Source organism: Zosterops lateralis (genome assembly GCF_965231275.1).
Source record: "Zosterops lateralis genome assembly, chromosome: 9".
Taxonomy (NCBI): Eukaryota; Metazoa; Chordata; class Aves; order Passeriformes; family Zosteropidae; genus Zosterops; species Zosterops lateralis.
This window is the reverse complement of record NC_139769.1, coordinates 18771292-18777291: the sequence shown is the minus strand read 5'-3', so window position 1 is coordinate 18777291 and position 6000 is coordinate 18771292.

Genomic DNA, 6000 nt, shown 5'->3' with positions numbered 1-6000 from the left:
AGAGAAACTGGAGTAAGAACACAGGGACACCAGAAGGAGAGAGCATAAAAAAAATGGGTGAATGGTCAGACATAAATGAAGAACAGTGAGGGAGCAGCTGGGAAAAGCAGAAGACAGCTAATGGACTATTTCAGTATCTTTTAGGAAGAGCCTAGAGGGAAGCTTTTAAAGTAGAGTTTTAAAAATTAAGTAATCAGAGAAATAGTGGTTATACTGGTTATATGGGGTGTTTTTAAGGAAGAAGAGAGCAATCTGGAGGGACTACCCAGCATTCAGAAGTTTTCTAATTCTTGAAGATACTAACTTCTCTAGAGATTTTAGTCAATTTACTATATCAGTCATGGGCTGTTTCCTAGTATCATTACATCCACAGTACTTTGTTTTCTGCTCTACTTTTTCCTATAGCAGAGATTAGTAGTGCAGGATTTTCTTTCAGGCAGTTATTGGCTTTTTTTGTTTTAATTTTAATGACAGATCCTAATTTTTTTGCAAGGGAATAGGAAAGTTTTTGTAGGTGCAGTGTTGAGAATAAGGATTCTGTGGATCCATAGGAACCAAAGATCCTCTGTACTGAGATTGCAAGAAACAACTTCACAGCTTGGCACTTCCTTTTAGTCCTGTGTTCCTATGCTTCTGTAGAAGCCTGATAGATTAAAATTTAAATTTTGAAAAACTTTAAGCCTTCAATTAATGCCTCTTCAGCAAAGTCCTCTTGTTTATACTTTAAGAAGATGCTTAAGTTTCTTTGAAGTCAATAGAATTAGAAAAGCTCTGCCAAAAAGAGATAAAGGATTTGTTTTGTTGACGTATGCAGGCATATAATTAGTATAGTTTTAAGTACAAATCTTCATATAGATACCATTATTTAGAACAAAAATGACTGTAATCTATGTAACAAAGTAGTAAAATCTAAACTAACTTGAAGGTATTTCATACTGGAATAAACAAGTACACATGAACAGTCCTCTTCTTTGATGCAATTCTCACCACTCCTTACTTTGGTACAAACCTGTGTTTTAAGCAGGCCTTTTGTAGTTTGCTGTCAGCACATTATTATAAACAAGGCCAACATCTGACAGATGGACACAATATCCTGTGTTTTCCTCACAGGTGAACATGATTTCGAGCAGCAGGCGTCAGTTTCAGAGAAGCCACATGATGTTGCCATGCTCCATATTAGTTGAGGTAGGAAAATATAGTAGATACATTGCTAAGTTTTGGGGTGTATTTATTAATAAAATACTCTCAGTTACTATCTGTGGGCTGCTCTCTGCTAGCAATCACTTGTGGCAGCTGGGAACAAAATTGCTGTCCCTATAATATTCTTTCATAAGAGGGAATGGAGTCCCTATGCCTGCAATTAAATTTTAAGTGATTGTGATGTTCTGAAGTGCCAGGATATAGGGAAGTGAAGTACCTCTGAGCTGGACCTGTAATTTTGGCGATTAAATCTTAATAATGCTCTACAAGTCTACAATTCTTTTCATTCTTGAATCACTTTACATTTGAGAGTTGCATGTCTTGTGGAATTCAATAAAATATTGCTCTGAAGGAGAATGTAACTCTCTATGGGCAGGCTTTACACTGGTAACTTAGTTCAGAATAGTTCTGCTTATTTATATTGCCAGAGGTTTTGTTCCCCCCTTTTTTAAAGCCATTTCTACGTCCAAAACATTTGGATCACACAAAAAATTCAAGCAACATTTTTCTTATCTTTTAGTGCATGCTAATTATAATGAAAAATCCTGATGGTTCTTCTCAGCTGAATTAGTATGAGGGAGCCTGAGGGAAATTATTAAGTTGTATTTTCAGCACAGTCTGCCCTGACTTGCATGTGCACACTGGTAGCATTGGATTCTGTGGACTGCAGATCTAAGTGGAACTCCTTCAGACAGACATTTCTTAGGATAAGTGAGAGTGGGGCATTTGCAATCAGTTTTCTGCTCAGGCACAGACTCACACATGGTACTGAACACCCACCTGGGCCTTACTGCATTACTGGATTTCAGGGCATCAGTTGTTCTAGGCAGTTCAGTGGTGATTAGTATTGGACTTCAGAAGTAAAACTTGAGAAGTTTTAAGATTTCCCCGTGAATCTAATTCCTAGATTCTGCATCTTGGTACCTATCTCCTTACCTCATACTGGTACTGAGAAAGCAGTTTTTTGGTTCCTGTGGGATGCACAGATCCTTCTGTGATACACTTAGAGTTATCTGATAAATGGAGAGTGAGGGATGTCATAAATTGAGGGAGAATATAGCAGCATGTCAAGCAGAAGTTTTTTATGGTGTAAACATTATGACTTAAGTGACCTTTCCTGAAGAAATTCTTGTCCTCAATGGAGTCATGGAGCCTTCTTTGCCTTTTGAATTAAGGTGTTAAGGTTTTTTATCAGCACATTCTGGAAGTTATTTCCATGTGGATAGAAAATTGCTTCATTGTCTGGCATTATTTCTGTCACATAATTTCAGCAAGTTTTGTAACTTGGCAATTTATGTTCACTGTTTTCAAGTGATGTTTGTGATCCGTTGTGACACAAATCACTGCAGATCCACTGGCTTTTCTTGCTTGTGCTATGTCACACTGAGACAGCAGCAAGACTCATGGCTCTATACCATCAAATCTAATGGTATTAGGGGATCCAAGACCCTGATGATGTCATGATGCTATTATATAAGTTTGTCATGAAATTAAGTAGGGAGATGGTACAGAGTAAATAGACCAGTAAATGGGGATTAGGAAACGTGATTTCTCTTCCTGAATGTTGGGGGAATCAGTTAGCCCTGTTCCATTTCTGGTATAATTTGGAAAATCAGATTAAGAATTTTATCCCCACATTAGATAAGTTACACAGGTGGAAAATGACAAATATGTTGCAGCAGATTATATGTTATAAACACTTGTTATCATCATTGTTCTCCAGGATCAAAAGGTGATCCAAATATTGTATCACCTGTAATTCTTTTTTTAAAGCAACTGGGTAAGTCAAGTGTGCAGAATTTGCACATCTGTGTTTAGGTATTTGGGTGGTTAAAAGGCCTGTAAGCTTTCTCAGCCTTCCTTTAGAAGCTTCATTATGTGTCCTCCCTATTAAAAGGGAATAGCAGCCATGAGGTGCCAGAGGTAGCAGTGGGAGCTCATTTGGTGATGATTGCTTGGAGTGACCCGATGTGTCTGCAGTTTACAGGACTGGGCTATCTGTCAGAGAAACTGTTTATTTAGCACAGGCACAGTAGTAACTAAGTGGCTCCTAAGCATGTGGCTTTGCCAGCCTGTACTCAAGTATCTGTTTTGCATGGAACCCAGTATAAATCTGCTTTTCTGAAAGTCTGCCAGTCTTTGTTGGCTTGACTATCAGAGTATTTGAGAAGGTATAAATGAGCTGCAAGGGTATGACACTGGACTGTACAAAAGTCCTAACTTGCTACTCAGGGAAGTGTGTCTGAGATGCTGTTGCCCTCCATGGCACTGATGTCCTGGCAGCACTTTCTCCTCAGCTCTCCAGCAGTGGCTAAAGAGGGGCTCAGCCCTCAGCCAGGGCTTGGCCTGGAACTTGTGGCTAGAGCTGAGCAGGGCCAGCACAGTGTGGGGCAGCACAGTGGAAGCTGTGTGATGGTCAGTAAGCACTTCAGCCCAGCAAGGAGACGTGAATGTACTTGTTGGAACAAGTAGGGAATACTTACATACAGGTTAGTCAAGTTCTACTTCACTCTCCTCAAAAAATATTACTTTTTCATGAGTAGCCTGCAAGTTGGGAGGAAAAGAAAATGTGGAGATGGGTGTGATTTACATTAGAGGAATACTAAGAGTAGTTTCTCTCTTGCAGCAAGGCAGAACTAGGTTTTCTGCACTTCTCACAAGCATAGCTCATCTGCTAAGCAATGATATTATAACAGGTAAATCTACTTTCTGTGCCCCTGCCCTTTGTTAACAATATTAAGTGAATTTTTTTCCTAATTAATTTCTAACCTTGTGAGAGAAATTATCTAAGCAGGTGTGCAGAAGCTTTCAGGGACAAGAAAACCAGGGTCTCTGTTTGATTCTTCTTGTGATACTAACCTTTATACCTCTCAGAATGTCAGCTATTCTCCACTAAAGAGCCTTGTAAATTACTACTCACAACATTTCCTAAAAATATCTGTCCTATTCCATTGACAAATGACAGAAAAGGTGCACTTGAGTATTCTGTCTTCTGTTTCAGATTCTTTCATCAGTCTAATTCAAAGAAATGAACCTTATTTAATCTGTTGATCATAGTGGATAGAACTAGAAGTTTATATCTGCTTATACAAACTGGAGGAAAGAATGTAAGTTCTGTAAGACTTTGCAAGCTCAGACCTGAATCTGCACATTTGGGCTGTACAGAACCTGAGCCATACAAACATCTGTTACCTTCTATTGCTGTTAAGAGCTTGTGCTGGTTCAAGGCATCCTTCATGTACTTTCTTTTGTACTTGTGCTATGTATCATTGAATTCCAGTGGTATGTTGTTCCATTCATTTATTGTTTTCTTGCTAGTACCTTTTACATTAAGGAGGTTAATGTAAGCATTAGATTTTGAGATTTGTCTCCTAAAAGGCATGCAATATCACAAGTTAGTTCTACAGCACTACCAACTCATGCAGCTGTTATGACAGACCATATATTTAGATTCCAAAGTCCAGGTATTTTTCAATTTTCCTTTAACCTGAGTTTTCTCTACCTTTTATGTTGTTTTGCAAAGCATGATTTATTTCTCTTTTCTCTGAGATGTTTTAACTCATGTGTTGATAAGTGAAGTATTTTTTCTAACATATATGCTGAAAACAGATGTCCAGGTAGCAGCCGTGAGGCAAGCTTAGCCCTCTGTCTTTTACAGAAATAGCTGGGACAAGGCAGTTTCCTGTCTGACTGCCTGCTGGACTCAGCTTTAACTGCTCAAAACCTAATGGTCTCAACTTGGACCTTCTTAGTATCACCAGTTGCAAATTTTTGCTGATCTTTAACACTTCTGCAATTTTAGGCTTAGGAATTCTCACACTAGAATAATTAAATAGATCATTATAATTTATGAACTTAAACTATATTATGTTTTTTTTCCCCTGGCTTTGATTTTTTTTTCCACTTGTACCAATAAGTATACTTGCTGGAATCTCTAGAGTAGGTATAATTTTTTCACCTGTTACTAACTTTTAGAAATTTCTAAACTTACCTTTTCTGAATGAAGGAATTAGACTATTGCCGACTCTGGCAGTGAGCAGATGCCTTAATACATGTACCTATGAGAATATTGACTTTGTGTAGTTCAGATATGTCATCAACCACATATCTTAATTTTGTGAAAATTTTCTGTTAATGTGCAAGGGACTTCTGAATTCTTAGCAGAGAGCTATGAACTGTGCTTAACTATGCTGATAGGCATGTCCTTTTTAGGGTGTTTGGGGAGGGATATGCTTTGTAGCAATACAGCAATATCTTATTTTCATGCTTCTCAGGAGATGCTGAGTGACATTTCTCTCTGCCTTGGATATACCCTCTGCAGAGTTCTTTATGCAATTTACTCTCCACTGAACTGGGAGCTTTTTTATAGCCGAGAATCAAGATGAGTCAGACAATTTAGAACTGATTCAACAGCAGGAGGTCAATCTTAGTTTTTCCTTTACCCTTTGGATTCTAAGGATGTATTTTCTGCCTAAGAAGGACATAATTTATAATCTCTCTCTTGTGCAACTTTTCTCATCCTGCCATTTTCTTCTCCTCCTTTTTTTTTTTCCTTCCCTGTTTCCAATATCTAAGTAGCTTTTCAACAGCTTTAAAAACTGGCCAGTAGGCTCTGTAGCATAAGATGCTGAAACTAGTTGTGTGAATTTGTGGTGATACTGGAAAGCCAACACTGTTTCACATTACCCATCAAAATAGCCAGCCTTCACTATATCAATTTTTCAATTTATCTATATTTGAAATTATAACTCTGAAAATATATTTCTTCTTTCAATGTAGGAAGTTCATTTTTTTAAACGG